The sequence below is a fragment of the Lepidochelys olivacea genome (genome assembly GCF_965140295.1).
Source record: "Lepidochelys olivacea isolate rLepOli2 genome assembly, chromosome: 3".
In the NCBI taxonomy this organism is placed as follows: domain Eukaryota; kingdom Metazoa; phylum Chordata; order Testudines; family Cheloniidae; genus Lepidochelys; species Lepidochelys olivacea.
The window spans coordinates 38,749,459-38,766,657 of NC_140413.1; positions in this window are offsets into that span (position 1 = coordinate 38,749,459).

The window sequence follows — 17,199 nt, forward strand, 5'->3', positions numbered from 1 at the left end:
TTTCCAGCTTCAACTCCCACTGATGGAAGTCCTTCACTTTGTATAGAAACAAGTTACAGACTAGTGGTAGAAGGTTGTTCCGATGGTCCCTGCCCCCTGGACATACATTATCATTAACCAGCAAAACTAGCACTATGCCACCATCCTAGTACCGGCAGGGGCTGGGCCCCTTCCCCCACACTGTGCACTCTCACCAGATGGTGTGTACCTGACTGAGAACCAACTTGCCCTCTCCCTGTAAGATGGGCCACAGGTGGTGCCCCCATCCTCCAACAGGGCACCCTGGGCTCCCGCAAATTTAAGGCAATGCGCTGTGGAGGTATCAGTGCAGGGGGAGGAGGGACTGGCAAGAGAAAGACTGTGCTGGGGGAGCAGGGGTCCAGGCATGGTGGAGATGTGGTCTCTGCTGGGGGGAGAAAGGTCAGCCGGGGGGGGTACGCTGGGGGAGCTGGACTTGGGTAGGGAGAAGGGGAGGAGCAGTGAGGTATTGGTAGCATTCTGGGGAAGAGATGGGGGCTGACAGGAAGGCAAGGGAGTCCTCCTGCTGCCAATAAAGCCTAGACTGAGGTCTCTTCCTGGGAGAGGCGGGAGAGGCAGGATGCTGCCCCAGCAGTTGGATCTGGCTGCGTGCTGAAGCACCAGGTGCTGAATCCCCCTCAACCAATGGCCTTGGGCTCCCCTACAGCCTGTGGGACTGAGGAGCTGCCCCCCTCTTAAGGATCCCTCACCCATGAGATCCATGCACAGGCTCCCCACTCTCTGCCCTAGCAGCTGAGTCCCACAGCAAAGGGGCCCTGGAGCTCACTGGTCCCCCCTGTAGGCTCTGAACTTGGCACCATCTGTCCTCCTCTTTTCTCCTATGCTGATGTGGGTGGGATGCCTAGAGAAAAGTACATAATTCTGCATTTAAGACTTTAGGTCCTGACAAAAAATATCTGCCACAACAGACAACATATGCTGACCCAAATGGAGATCAACTTTAATATATATCTGGTTATAGGCACAAATCTTGATGGCATCAAAGAGGGCTGACCCATCTTATCCTCAAAGTCCATGGATCTGAATGTATGCCAGGAAGCCAGGAAAGTGTACTCCATTACATGGCAGCATTTATTGTCATAAAACTTCACTCCAAGTTACTGATAACCAGGTATGTCTGCTGTGACAAAGTTCCTGCTCTACCTTGGTGGGTCTTGCACTTATTGGCGGATTTGCTCGCCTTGGAGCCTCCTCCCAGCACCTTCTTTATCCTCACATTAGGACCTTCCTCCTGGTGTCTGATAATACTTGTACACCTCAGTCCTCCAACAGTCCACATTCTCACTCTCAGCTCCTAGTGCCTCTTGCTCCCAGCTCTTCACGCGCATACTACAAACTGAAGTGAGCTCCTTTTTAAAACCCAGGTGCCCTGATTAGTCTGCCTTAATTGATTCTAGCAGGTGTTCTAATCAGCCTGTCTTAATTGTCTCCAGAAGGTTTCTGATTGTTCTGGAACCTTCCCTGTTACGTTACCCAGGGAAAAGGGACCTACTTAGCCTGGGGCTAATATATCTGCCTTCTATTACTCTCCTATAGCCATCTAGCCCGACCCTGTCACATATCTCCTCCCTCTCCCGCTTAACAGTACGGGGTTGGGCAACTTGGGATGTCAGGCAGTGTACTCGTGACAAGCCATCTGCATTGCCATGGTGGCTTCCAGCCCAGTGTTGTATGGTGAATTGGAAAGGTTGTAGGGACAGGAACTATCTGGTCACCCTTGCGTTCTTCTCTTTATTTCGCTGCATCCACTGGAGGGGTGCATGGCAGGTCACAAGGGTAAACCATCATCCCAGAAGGTAATAACGTAGTGTTTCCATGTCCCATTTCACAGCTAGGCACTTTCTTTCAACCATGGCATACTTCTGCTCTCTCGGGAGGAGTTTCCTGCTGAGGTAGAGGATTGGGTGTTCTTCATCTCCGACCATCTGCGATAGGACAGCTCCCAATCCTACTTCAGATGCATCTGTTTGTAAAATGAATTCTTTGTTGAAGTCTGGGGCTATAAGCATGGGGTTACTGCAGAGGGCTGTCTGTAGATCCATGAATGCTTTCTCTGCAGCATCTGTCCACTTCACCAGGTCTGGACCCCAGGCTTTTATCAGGTCTGTCAGGGGACTTGCACTGGTAGCAAAATGGGGAATAAATTGTCGGTAGTACCCCACCACACCCAGGAATGCCCGGACTTGCTTTTTCCGATTCGGCTGGGGCCAATTTCGGATAGCCTCTAGTTTGTTTAGTTGTGGCTTGACCATGTCCCTTCCTACAATGTAGCCAAGGTATTTTAGCCTATAGCACACTTGGCTGGGTTGGCTGTGAGGCCAGCCTATCTTAGCATGTCCAGAACTGCTTCCACCTTTCCTAAATGGGTTTCCCAGTCGAGGGTGTGAATAATCACATCATCCAGGTATGCCGCTGCATAACTGGTATGGGGCCATAGGAGCTTGTCCATAAGACGCTGGAAGGTGGCAGGTGCCCCATGCAGTCCAAAAGGAAGAACAATATATTGAAACAGACCCTCTGGTGTAGAGAATGCCGTCTTTTCTTTCGCATCTTTGGCACAGGGAATCTGCCAGTATCCCTTTGTTAAATCAAGGGTAGTCAAAAATCGGGCATTGCCCAGGCAGTCAACTAACTCATCGATACGGTGTATGGGGTATGCATCGAATTTGGATATCTCATTCAGCTGGCAAAAGTCATTACAAAACCTAGTGGTGCCATCAGGTTTGGGCACCAACACAATTGGGCTTGACCACTGACTTTGGGACTCTTCGATGACTCCCAGCTCCAACATCCTTTTTACCTCTGCCTTGATCTCCTCCCTTTTTGCTGCTAGGACCCGATAGGGCCTTAAAGTTACCTTTTCCCCAGGGTTTGTGATAATGTGGTGATATGCTTCGGTGGTCCAGCCTCGTTTGGTTGAAAACACGTCCTGGTATCAGTTGATCATCTCGGTTACCTCCTTCTTCTGGTTTGGTATCAGATCAGTGGATATCCTGATCTGCTCCTGCATATTATTTCCCTGGTGATTCTACCAGCCCATCAGTCTGCGGATGATAGACTGAAGTTCTCAGGGTATGTATATGGAGTAGCATACAGACGTCCTTCATTCGCTTTGACATAAATGGGGTACCTTGGTCTGTTAATCTCTCCTTTGGTAGCCCCACTTGGGCAAAGATCCCCACCAACTCTTTAGCTATCGTTTTAGAGGCCGTGTTCCGCAGCGGGATGGCTTCTGGGTAGCGAGTAACATAATCCAGAATGACAAGTATATATTGGTAGCCCCGGGCTGTCTTCTCCAGGGGTCCCACAAGATCCATGGCTATCCACTCGAAGGGGACTTCTATGATGGGAAGGGGTACTAAAGGTGCCCTCAAGTGGGGACGGGGACTGTGCAGCTGACACTCTGGGCAGGACGCACAGTACCTCCGCACTTCTTCATGTACTCCGGGCCAGAAGAATCGTCGCAGGACCCGTGCCAGGGTCTTCTCTACCCCGAAATGCCCCCCAAAAAGATGACTATGGGCCAGACTTAATACAGCATTCTGGTGTTTTTGAGGTACTAGGATCTGCTGTACCTTCTGCCCCTGTACTGGTGCAACCCGGTATAAGAGATTCTTCTTCATTATGAAGTAGGGTCCTGGTCCCTGGGTTTTCCCTTCCAGGGGGACCCAACTAGTTCAGTCACCTCCTTCCTAATGTTGTCATACCTTGGGTCTTCAGCCTGGTCCCGTCCAAAATTTCCTTTCCTGGGGCTAATCTGTCCGATATCTAGGGGGCCAGTCTCTGTTGCCTCTACTGGTTCAGAGGCATTAGGGTGTGGGTCAGACTCGGGTGCTTCTCCCTCCTGGGTAGCCTCCTTTTCAGCTGCTTGGGTCCGCCTACCTACGAGAGCAACCCTCTGGCTTTGGGCCAGTATTCGGGTTCCCAAGGCCTTAGCTGCCCTTCTTTCCCTTTTCGTCTTTCTACACTGTTTGGGAGTGGAGAACAAATCTGGAGATATTTCAGAGAAGATTGGGGGTTGACAGTCTACTGTGGATGCCTCACTACTTTCAGGGCTTCCCCCTTTCTCCAATTCCTCTACTGGGAGGAAGTCTCCAAACCCTGGGAAGTCCCTTCCTATGAGCACTGGGTATGGGAGTTTAGGGAGTACACCTGCTGCTACCTCAGTAGTGTTCCCCTGAATCTCGATTTTTACAGGGATGGTGGGGTAATAACCAACTGTCCCATGGACGCATGTTATTCCCGTATGCTTAGCCCACAGCAGCTGACTACACTTCACGAGCTTCCCCGAGACAAGTGTGATAGCACTCCCCGAATCAACCAGTGCTGTGGTCTCTACCCCATTTAGCTTCACTGGTCTAGTGTACATATGTGGGGTTAGTGAGACCCCCACAAGGTGGATTAGGGAGCATGGGTCTGCCCAATTCCCCAGGTTACACTGTATAGGCTCCTTGGCATTGGGACACTGTGCAGCTATGTGTCCCCACTCCCTGCAGGCGTAACATCTGTATGGAGCCCTAGGTGTTCCCCAGTCTCTTGGTTTGGGTAGTCTACCATCACGATCCTCTTCCCCTTCAATGCTCCGACTCTTTGTGGCTTCTGGTGGGCCTTCAGCCCCTTTCTCTTTCCACCTGGATTCTCCTGGTGGCCCCATCAAGGCTCTAGGGCTTGGTGCTGCTCGTTTAACCCAGGGTGGTCCTTAACTGGTCGGGTCAGCTCCCTTGCCGTCCTTCGCCTTTCTACTAGCGCGACAACCTCGTTGTAGGTGGAGGGTTCGTTCTGGCTTACCCAGGCGCGAAGGTCTGACGGTAGTCCTCTCATGTACCAGTCGATGAGCAGAACCTCCAGTATCTCCTCCAGACTCTGGGACTCAGTTCGTAACCACTTTCATGCGAGATGGATGAGGCCATATAATTGGGACTGCAAGGTTTTGTTTTCCTGGTACCTCCACTCACGATATCGCTGGGCCCGCACTGTGGTCGTTACCCCAGATCTGGCCAGGATCTCTGCTTTCAGCTGGGGGTAGCCTGCCGCAGCCTCTTCAGGCAAATCATAGTAGGCCGCCTGGGCCTCCCCACACAGGAATGGAGTGAGGATGCCAGACCACTGTTCTCGGGGCCAAGCCTCCCGCAGGGCTGTCCTCTCAAAGGCCAGGAGGCATGCCTCTACATCATCCTCCCGCATCATTTTCTGCAGCCAATTGCTGGCCCGCACGATCTGTGTCCCATCATGGCCGCGGTTCAGCTCTGTAAGGGCCTTTACCTGGTTTACCAGTTCCCGCAACATAGCCCAGTCTTGAGCAGCTTGGTACATCAGCAGGCGATTAGTCTCTTGCTGCAGCCACACTGCCTCCTGTTGGGCGGCTGCCTGGACACGAGTAGCCTCCTGCTGGGCAGTCGTGGCTTGTATCAGTGCCCGCACTACCTCCTCCATTGTGGTGAAAAAAAAATAAATAAAAATAGACCCTCTTTCCCTTTTTTCTTTTTCCTTCCGAACACCCTCCTTCTGTGCTGTGGACACCAGATCCCACTTCCGACACCAGTTGTGACAAAGTTCCTATTCTACCTTGGTGGGTCTTGCGCTTCTGATAATGCTTGCACACCTCAGTCCTTCAACAGTCCGCGTTCTCACTCTCAGCTCCTAGTGCCTCTTGCTCCCAGCTCCTCACACGCACACCACAAACTGAAGTGAGCTCCTTTTTAAAACCCAGGTGCCCTGATTAGCCTGCCTTAATTGATTCTCGCAGCTTCTTGATTGGCTTCAGGTGTTCTAATTAGCCTGTCTTAATTGTCTCCAGAAGATTCCTGATTCCCTGTTAGGAAACGGAACGTCTTTTGCTTGCTCCTCAGCTATCTGCTTTCTGTTCTTTCCTAAAGCCCCCTGGCTCGGATTTTTCTTACTTTTCGCACCTGCCTTAGTCCCCCCCCGGCCGGGCCAGACGCTTTTTTGTTTTTTCTTTTTATTTTTTGTGGTTTTTTTCCGTCTACGTCCTTCGCCAGCCATCCCCCCCCACGCCTGCTTTCGGGCGCAGCTATTTGCCTCAGCTGAGCCCCCGGAGGAGGGGGGGGAAGATTGCCGATTTTGCTGTCCGGAGGGGGGAGTGGAAACCCCCAGACCCAGCCGTTTTGCCAGCAGCTCGGACCTTATAACATTCTTAACATGCCGGAGGCCTTGGAACACAGCCAACACAGCCGGAGACGAAGATTTCAGCAGACAGAAGAAATAATATAAATCATCGTGACGAAGGCCGTAAGATTGAGTAACTTTCTGAATTATACTCTCGTGGGGGGGAGTTTGACTGTGATTACTTGCGTTTGTGGCGGCACAGGGGGTGTGGCGTGGAGACCCCCACCCCCGATCCATCGGTGCCCCTACCCCCCCATCGTTATTACAACTGTCACGGCCCCCCCGCAGTCTGTCCCTGCTGGCAACCTGCCATCTCCCTTCGGATCCAGCTGTTTGCTTTGAACTTTGCCTTCCGGACCGGACCTAACAACCGACCAACCGAGACTCTTTGGACAAACGTGTGTGGGTCTGCACCCCCCCCCCCGGATTGCTTATCCCACAACTTGCCCCTATTACTGGACCCCGATTTTGTTCCCCCCACTCCTCCCAGTCCCCCCCCCTCGGCATTTTTTCCCTTTCCGTCCGCAGCCAGTGGAAGGAGGGGCTATTCCGCCTTCTCCCCTCCCCCCTCCTCCTTCCGGTGTCTCCCTGTCTCTCCCTGCTCACAATGGCGGGGAACGAGAGGGGCGAGACTGCTTCAATAAAATTAGTTGTCCCTTCCCCACCACCACCCCTGCCCGACCCCCAAGGTCTCCCCCCTACTACTATTGTTAAGGTACTTGCCACGCCCCCTGCTGGGGCACCGGTAGAAGGAGGCACCAGGGTGATTGCTGCTGCTGCTGCACCCACCACCCCCCCAGATTCTAGGAAACCCCCCCCGGTTCACCGGAAGGGCCAGGGCGGGTGGAAAGGAAAGGGCCCTGCTAAAACCACTGAGCCCTCCATGGCAGGGGCTGCCCCCACCGCTGCGGCCTCGTCATCAACCGTGGCGCCCCTCCCAGCGTTTCCCTCCACCAGCTCTGCGATTGTCCCTCCCCCGGCCCCCAGGACGTATGCCCGGGTGGCAGCGGGCTCCCCGCTGCCTGCCGCCTCGTCATCTCGCCCCCCCCCTGCCTCCGCCACCATCACCAGCGGCCGAGGCCCTTTCCCCGCCTTGACCAGGAAGCACGGCGTCCGTTGCCTCCTGGTGCCCGCCTCGCCCCACGTGGAGACATACGTGCAGGCGTTGGCGAAGGTGGTAGGACCCACGGCTATTGTGGCGGCCTCCAAGATGTATGGGAAGGTCGTTTTCTTCTTAGCCTCGGAGGATGCCGCCCAGGAGGCGGTGGAGAGGGGCCTGACGGTAGGGGGGGTGTTTGTCCCCCTAGAACCGTTAGAAGACCTGGGCGTTCGCCTCGTCCTTACCTCCGTTCCTCCCTTCTTACCCAATGCTGCCCTGTTACCCACTCTTTCCACCCTGGGGAAACTTGTTTCTGTCATCAGCCCTCTCCCGTTGGGCTGCAAGGACCCCACCCTCCGTCACATTTTTTCGTTCCGCTGGCAAGTGCAGCTTCTACCACCGGCAGGGGCGCGTGACGGAGAGGCGCTTGAGGGGTCCTTTCTAGTCCCCTACGAGGGAGCCCGCTATCGGGTCTTTTATTCTACTGGAGAGGCCCGGTGCTACCTCTGCCGTTCAGCGGGGCATGTCCGCAGAGACTGCCCTTTGGCTCGGGGGGGAGGGGCACCCGAAGCCCCCGAGACCCGGCAGGACATCGGCCCCGTCGCTGCCAACGCCCCTGGCTGCCCAGTACCTGAAACCAACCCTCCTCCTACTCGACCCATCGCTGCTCCTGTCCGGGCCCAAGAGATACCTTCCCTACAATGCCCAGGCGAGCAAGGGGTTTCCACCCTTGCCAGTACCAACCCAATAGAGCCCATGGAGGAGGGTGTGGCAAGGATATTATCGGGTATAAGAGAGGGCCCTCCCCAAGGAGAAGCCACCGCCCCTCATGTTGCCCCACCGCTACCTCCCCGAACCCCTAAACCATCGCCTCCGCCCCCCAACACGACCCCTGCTAACCAGCCCCCAGATGATGCTATGGAGGGCTGGACCCTAGTCCAGGGGAAGCGAGGCAAGCGGAAGGCTCGAGCTCCGCTGCATCCACCCGACGCGGAAGCCCCCCGGAAGACCAGGAAAGGAGGCACTGCTATCGAGCCTCCCGCCACGGCCGCGAGCGAGATCCATCCGCCGGTGTCGGGAGGGGAAGACGGACTGGCATTGGAGGGCAGAATCCCCCCTCCACGGGAGACCCTCCCCTCTGAGACTTCTGAGGACACCCCTTCTGCCTGGACGCTACTCGAACCCGCCGCGGACCCCGAGGCGGCCGTTGAGGCGGGCCCTAGAGGAGAGGCCCCCTGGGTGGCAGGAGTTGGTCTCTCCTCCGTGTATGCGGAGATTGAGGCCCTAGATTTGACCCCGGTCACCCAGGGAGGGGATGATTTGCTGCCGGCTGGCCTCGAGCTGGGCAGCCTTACCCCAGCCTCCCTTTCCCCATGCTCCCTCCCCCTATTTGCCTTCCCGGGTGAGCACCCTGCAGAAGGCGGTCCACCACCTGATGCCATGACCGCTAAGACCACCATGGAGCCAGCACCTAGCATTATTGGGAGCCCCTCCCCTTCCCCCTTAACCTTTGACTCTGCTCAGGAGGCACTTTCCTTTAGCTTCTCGCCTCCTGCACCCCAGAGCCTTACCCCTGCCCCTGCCCCCACCCCTGCCCCTGCCCAAGATCCCTCCTCCTGCAATGTTAATGCCGCCCCTGGGGTTATTTCCTTTCCGCCTTTTGCAGACTCCCCCCAGGGAGCAGTCTTTGCACTTTCTAGTCGCGACCCATTAGGAGTGGCAATTTTTCCCCTGCCATCCCCCTCCACCCCAAGGCGTGAAATGAATTTAATAACCCACGCCCCGTCGGTGGTCCGCACCCTGTCTACCTGCCTTAGCGGACCACGAGGCTGTATTAAGAGGCCCATCAGGGAATACCTCGGGAATTGTAACCCCACCCCCCCATGAGCTGCGGCATGCGCTACGGAAGTTCCTAGAGCACACCCGTGGCGCCCGCGATAGGGCACAGCTGGCTCTTCGGCTATGGGGGGACTTTGATCAACTCCTCCAGGCCACAAGGGCCCTTATAAAGGAGGGCAGGGGGCAAGGAAAGCGCGGTGCTGCGGCCTATGAGCGAGCCCGCAGCTTCCGACGCGATCTACTTACCCACGGGATGGGTCATGGGTTGCTGTGCAACCCGCCGGGGGCCCTGAACCCCCCCGCCAATACGAGACCCCCACCCCCCCAGCCCTCCGTATGACGCCTCTTATTATTGCGACCCTGAATACCAGGGGCTGTAGGATGGCTCTCCGCAGGTCCCAGGTGCTCTCTTACCTTCGGGAGGGGAGGTACTCTGTAGTTTTCCTGCAGGAGACCCATACGGACCCGGCCGCCAAGGACAGGTGGCGGCTGGAGTGGGGGGACGGGGTATACTTTAGCCACTTTGCGACCTGGCAGGCTGGAGTGGCAACCCTATTCTCCCCCAACCTACGGCCTGAGGTGCTAGGGGTCAATGAGGCCGTGCCGGGCCACGTGCTGCACCTTCGAGTCCGTATGGAGGGGCTCGTGGTTAATCTTGTTAACATCTATGCCCCACAAATGAGCTCCAGGCGGCCACAATTTTATCAGCAGGTGTCCGACTTTCTCGGCACCCTGGATTCGCACGAGTGCCTGGTCCTGGGAGGGGACTTTAACACCACCCTCGAGGAACGGGACCGCTCAGGGGCCGAACCGAGTCCGGCCGCTGTGAATATTCTCCAAGGGATAGTCGACCATCACTCCCTAGTGGACGTCTGGCGTGACCATCACCCAGATGACACCTCCACGTTCACCTTTGTCCGGGTGGAGGCCCATCGGTCACACCACTCTCGGTTGGACCGTATTTACTTATCCCGTTTCCATCTTTCACAGGCCCACTCCTCCGCCATTCGGCCGGCCCCATTCTCCGATCATCATTTAGTCGCTGTAACGGTTTCCCTCCGTGCAGAGAGACCGGGGCCGGCCTATTGGCACTTTAATAACAGCCTGTTGGAGGACGAGAGCTTTGTGATGTCCTTCCGGGAGTTTTGGCTGGCCTGGCGAGAGCAGTGGCGTGCCTTTCCCTCGGTGCGGCGATGGTGGGATCTCGGGAAGGTGCACGCCAAGCTCTTCTGCCGTGACTACACTCGGGGCACCAGCCGACGGCGAAATGCGGCGATAGAGCAGCTGGAACGGGAGGTCTTAGAGATGGAGAGGCGCCTGGCCGCCGATCCCGAGGACCCGTCCCTCTGCGGAGCGTGCCGGGAGAAGCGGGAGGAGCTCCGGGCCCTTGAGGACCACCGGGCCCGAGGTGCCTTCGTTCGATCCCGCATCCGCTTCCTTTGGGAGATGGACCGCGGCTCCCGCTTCTTCTATGCCCTGGAGAAAATGAGGGGGGCCAAGAAACACGTCACCTGCCTTCTTGCGGAAGACGGCACCCCCCTCACGGGTCCGGAGGAGATGTGTGGGAGGGCCCGTGACTTCTACACAAGCCTTTTCTCCCCGGACCCGACCGATCCTGACGCTTGCGAGGTGCTCTGGGAGGAACTCCCCACGGTCAGCGTGGGCGACCGAGACCGACTAGAGCTGCCTCTCACCCTGGCCGAGTTCTCGGAAGCCCTCCGTCGCATGCCCACCAATAAATCTCCGGGCATGGACGGGCTGACCGTGGAGTTTTACCGCGCGTTCTGGGACATTCTCGGCCCAGACCTAGTCACCGTCTGGGCTGAGTCCTTGCAGAGCGGGGTCCTCCCTCTGTCATGCAGGCGAGCGGTGCTCGCTTTGCTGCCGAAGAAGGGGGACCTCCGCGATCTACGAAACTGGCGTCCCGTCTCACTCCTTAGCACGGATTACAAAATCGTAGCGAAAGCAATCTCGCTGCGGCTAGGGTCCGTGATGGCGGACGTGGTCCACCCAGACCAGACCTATACTGTCCCGGGTCGCAGCATTTTCGACAACCTCTTTCTAGTCCGAGACCTTTTGGAACTCGGGCGGAGAGATGGTCTATCGTTCGCCCTCCTGTCTCTTGATCAGGAGAAGGCGTTTGATAGAGTAGACCATGGGTACCTCCTGAGCACTCTGCAGGCGTTTGGATTTGGACCTCAGTTTGTGAGTTTTCTCCGGGTGCTGTATGCCTCCGCGGAGTGTTTGGTTAGGCTCAATTGGACCCTGACTGAACCGGTCAGCTTCGGGCGAGGAGTGCGGCAGGGGTGCCCCCTCTCGGGCCAGTTGTATGCTCTGGCGATCGAGCCTTTCCTCTGTCTCCTCCGCAGGAGGATGACAGGGCTGGTGCTGCGGGAGCCGGAGCTGCGGCTAGTCCTGTCGGCGTACGCCGATGACGTACTCCTCGTGGTCCAGGACCCGGGCGACTTGGCGCAAGTGGAGGCATGCCAAGCCATCTATTCGGCAGCCTCCTCCGCCCGAGTCAACTGGGTCAAGAGCTCTGGCTTGGCGGTGGGGGACTGGCGGCAGGTAAGCTCCCTCCCACCCGCACTTCAGACCATCCGGTGGAGTGCGGGTCCACTGCTCTATCTCGGCGTTTATCTTTCCGCCACGCATCCTTCCCCGCCGGAGAACTGGCAAAATTTAGAGGGCGGGGTGATAGAGCGGATCCGGAGATGGACGAGGCTACTCCGATGTCTCTCCCTCCGAGGGAGAGCACTGGTGCTTAACCAACTAGTCCTATCCACGCTCTGGTACCGGCTCAACACCCTGGCCCCGGCCCTGGGTTTCCTGACCCACCTCCGGAGATTGCTTCTAGAGTTCTTCTGGTCAGGAATGCACTGGGCCCCTGTTGGAGTTCTTCATCTACCCCTGAAGGAAGGAGGGCAGGGCCTGAAGTGTCTGTACTCTCAGGTCCGCGTTTTCCACCTCCAGGCCCTGCAGAGGCTCTTTTATAGTGCAAGTAGTTCAGCGTGGAGCATACTGGCGCATGCCTTCCTGCGCCGTTTCCAAGGGCTTCGATATGACCGGCAGCTCTTTTATCTTTCTCCGAGGGGTTTTCCGCGAGACCTCTCCGGGCTGCCGGCCTTCTACCAGGACCTCCTCCGGACCTGGAAATTGTTTCTAACAACCAGGTCCGTGGCGGCCACCGTTGGGGCAGATCTCCTCGTGGAGCCCCTGCTACACAACCCCCAGCTCCGTGTGCAGGTGGCGGAGTCCCGCTCGGTGCGCCAGAGGTTGGTCCTGGCGGAAGTTACGAGGGTCGGAGACCTCCTGGACTACGACTGGAGAGACTGGCTGGATCCCCTGATGCTCGCTCGGCGCATGGGGCTCTCCAGCCTCCGTACCCCCCGGCGCGTACTTCAGGAGGTGAAGGCCGCCTTGACCCCCGCTGCTCGGGCTTATGTTAGCCAAGCCTTGTGCGAGGGCGCACCCTGCCCATCCCTTACCCCAGGCCCGCCGGACCTTTCCATCGGGCCCCCACCCCGTAGATCCCAACAAACCCCTCACCCTTTCACTGCAAGCCGGCTGCACGAACTGCAGCCGGTTAGCTTTCAAATTGCTTCACGGAAATACTTATATACACTTACGCTTCACACCCTTCACGCCCACACCCTGGTGTCCCGCCCCGATACAAAGTGGCGGGATCTCCTGCCACCTTTGGAGGGTGAGCAACCTCGGTGGGCCAGCCTGTATTCCACCCTGGTCCCAAGGCCCGTCGGGGACATCAGTTGGCGGCTCCTTCACGGAGCTGTGAGCACGGGCGTGTTTTTGACACAGTTTACCCCCATTCCGGACACTTGTCCTTTCTGTAATGTGAGGGAAACCCTGGCGCACATGTATTTAGAGTGTGCCAGATTGCAGCCCCTTTTCCGGCTCCTCACAAATATTCTATTACGCTTCTGGCTTCATTTTTCCCCCCACCTTTTTATCTATACACTTCCCATCCGTGGCCCCACAAAGTCGCGGGATCTTCTGGTCAACCTCCTCCTAGCTTTGGCTAAAACAGCCATTTATAAAACCAGAGAGAGGAGGTTGGCCCATGAAACGTCCTGCGATTGTGGAGCCGTTTTCCGATCCTCAGTACACTCACGTATCCGGGCAGAGTTCCTCTGGGCGGCGTCCACCGACTCCCTTGAAGCCTTCGAGGAGCGGTGGGCGCTGTCTGGGGTTCTCTGCTCGGTGACCCCGTCTGGTTCCCTCCGTCTGACCCTTTGATTGAGGGGAAGAGCGAGAGACGCCAGCCCCAGCCGTTGCCGCTGTGGATACCATCATTCCTGTCATCTAGGAGGGGTCCTATAATACATGGGTGTCTAACCCCCCCCTCCCTAAACTGCCCACCCCGCAGCCGTGCCCATCTTACCGGGCACTCTCAGGAGAGGGAGGATCGGTGACACTGGGCGCAGCACTGGGTAACTCGAGGGGGTGGAAGACCACGAGTGTCGAGGAAGCCCCCCCGCTCTAGGCCACCAGGTAACTCAGGAGGGTGGAAGACCACGAGTGTCGAGGAAGCCCCCCCGCTCTGGGCCCAGGCTAGCCTGAACACTTCTCCCTCCTGAAAGCTGCTGTATTATACCTTCTGATTGCGTTGTTTTGTTGCATAGTTGTTTTGTTTCCTTTGGTAATTCTGTAAGCGTTACCAATAAACTTTCTTTCTGTTTCAAAAAAAAAAAAAAACCTTCCCTGTTACCTTACCCAGGAAAAAGGGACCTACTTAGCCTGGGGCTAATATATCTGCCTTCTATTACTCTCCTGTGGCCATCTGGCCTGACCCTGTCACACTGCTCAATAGTATACAGAAGAGATTCACACGGACACCTGCCTATTTTAAGTCATATATGCAGATATTGCCAGGGCATTTGACTTGAATGTCCCACAATCACATGTGGATAGTGCAGGACAGGAGCCTCACTCACATGTCATTAGCATAAAAAAATTCCTTTTACAAACATTTTTATTCATACATGAATAGGAAGAGTGCTAATATCTTGCAATTGAAATCAAGGTGGAGTTAAAAAAAATCCTATGCCATGCCCTATTAATCAAGGACTTTATACTCTAATATCAATGCTAAAGAGAATCATAGGACTGCAAGGGACCACTAGAGGTCATCGAGTCCAGTCCCCTGCACTCATGGCAGGACTAAGTATTATCTAGACCAGCGTTTCTCAAACTGGGGTCAGTGAGGGTACTCCAGGGGGGTCCACAGGCCCCATTGATCAACTCAAATCCTCCCACTCCCTCCCAGAGCATCCTGCATGCCAGGGAACAGCTGTTTAGCAGTGTGCAAGAGGCTCAGGCACTGGGAGGGAGTGGGAACTGAGCGTGCTCAGGGGAAGGGGGCGGAATCATCGGCCCTGCTTATCAACCAGCGGCCCCGTTTATCAACTCCTCCCCTTCCCTCCCAGTGCCTCCTGCAGACTGGGGAACAGCTCTTCAGTGGCATGCAGGAGGTGCTGGGAGGGATGGGGAGGAATGGGGATGGGGCGCACTCAGGGAAGGGGAAATAAAGAGGTGGGAAGATGGGGGGCAGGGATAGAGCAAGGGTGGGAAAAGGTGGGGCGGGTGTGGGGCCTGGGGAGAAGGGATGGAGTGGGGCCGGGGTCTGGAGCTGATCCAGGGACTTGGTGGTCCATAGAAAAACTTTAAACCAAAATCAGGGTCCTCGGGTGGCTAAAGTTTCAGAACCTGTGATCTAGACCATCCCTGACAGGTGTTTGTCTAACCCATTCTTAAAAATCTCCAATGATGGGGATTCCACAACCTCCCTAGGCAATTTGTTCCAGTGCTTAACCACCCTGACAGTTAGGAAGTTTTTGCTAATGTCCAATCTAAACCACCCTTGCTGCAATTTAAGCCCATTGCTTTTTGTCCCATCCTCAGAGGTTAAGAACAATTTTTCTCCCTCCTCCTTGTAACAAACTTTTATGTAGTTGAAAACTATTAATATGTCCCCTCTGAGTCTTTTGCTCTCCAGACTAAACAAATCCAATTTTTTCAATCTTCCCTGACAGGTCATGTTTTCTAGACATGTTTTAATCATTTTTGTTGCTCTTCTCTGAACTTTCTCCAATTTGTCCACATCTTTCCAGAAATGCGGTGCCCAGAACTGGACACAATACTCCAATTGAGGCCATAGCAGCGCAGAAGAATTAATTCTTGTGTCTTGCTTACAACACTCCTGCTAATGAATCCCAGAATGATGTTAGCTTTTTTTAAACAGTGTTACACTGTTGACTCATATCGAGCTTGTGATCCACTGTGACCCATACATTCCTTTTTGCAATAATCCTTCCTGTGCAGTCATTTCCCATTTTGTATGTGTGCAACTGATTTTTCCTTCCTAAGAGGAGTACTTTGCATTTGTCCTTATTGGATTTCATCCTATTTACTTCAGACCATTCTTCAGTTTGTCCAGATCATTTTGAATTTAATACTATTCTCCAAAGCACTTGCAACCCTTCCCAGTTTGGTATTGTCCACATACTTTATAAGTGTACTCTCTATGCCATTATCTAAATCATTGATGAAGATATTGATCAGAACCAGACCCAGAACCGATCCCTATGAGACCCCCCATTTGATATACCCAGCTTGACTGTGAAGCACTGATAACTACTCTCTCTGAACTGTTTTCCAACCAGTTATGCACCCACCTTATAGTAACTCCATCTAGATTGTATTACCCTAGCTTGTTTATGAGAAGATCATACAAGACAGTATCAAAAGCATTACTAAAGGTAAGGTATAACACATCTACCACTTCCCTCTCCCCCATCCCATAAGGCTTGTTACCCTGTCAAAGAAAGCTATTAGGTTGGTCTGACGTGATTTGTTCCTGACAAATGAATGTTGACTGTTACTTATCACCTTATTATCTTCTCAGTGTTTGCAAATTGATTTTTTAATTATTTGCTCCATTATCTTTCTGGGTACTGCAGTTAAACTGACACATCTGTAATTCCCAAGTTGTCCTTATTTCCTTTTTTATAGATAGATACTATATTTTCCAGTCCTCTGGAATCACTCCTGTCTGCCATGATTTTTTGAAGTGGAAGTGGAAATAGAATTGCATTAGACACTAAATTGCTTTCCTAACCTTTGTTAATCATTTGATTATACTCAGCAACAATTGTGACTGCATGAGCAATAACATTCCTTCTTCATAATCACCCATAAAGTCACCTGGTAGCCACCCAGCTCACTAACTCAGGATAGGCAGGGGACTGTGGATCTGGGCCTTAGTTGTTAGTCAAAAAAACTACTAGAAAGTTTTCCTAAATTATGATACAGTGAACATGTAGTATCTCCATGTAAAAGCCTTTTAAACATCAATTCTCTCTTTTCCTTTCCTCTCCTCTTTGAGCAAGCAGTTGTGTCTGCGAATTTTATTGTTTTGCACAGCCAGGCTAATATTTCCCTGGTGGCATTTAAACTGGCGGTGCCTGAAGTAATTTCTGACTGTGACATAGTGTAAGAAACCAGAACAAAAAAACTGGATGGGAAATTCACTGCTTCTTTTTAAAGTGCAATTCTGCTTTGTAGGCTAAGATAAAAGTATTTTTAACCATATTAGTAGTTCCATGAGTGGAGGGTAGAAACAAAACAAACAAACAAAATCTACCATGTTTGTTTTGTTTCTACCCTCCACTCACGGAACTACTCTTGGCTGTTGTACTGAAAGAGTTCAAAATACATTTCACCAGCTGAACTGATTTTTTTGATCACAGAGAATTGAAAAGTCATGAATGATGGAACTCCACAATTAATAGTTTGCTGTTGCAATCCTTGAAACAGTTTTCTCTTTCAAGACAATCCCTCAACAGGGTTTACCTTGAACTTTGTGGATTATGCCAAATTCAATTTCAGAAGATGGATTAGAATAGATCAGGCAGAGCCACCATTTGGGGCTTGCAGTTTGACAGATTCGGAGAGAGAGTCCTAGTGATTCGGACGCCAGTGGGATTTGAGGGAGAAAGTTGAACAAAGCCCAGAAAGAGTCTGAGGGAGATTTTAGCTAAATCCAAAAAGGGCCTAAGAGACTATCAGAAGGGGTC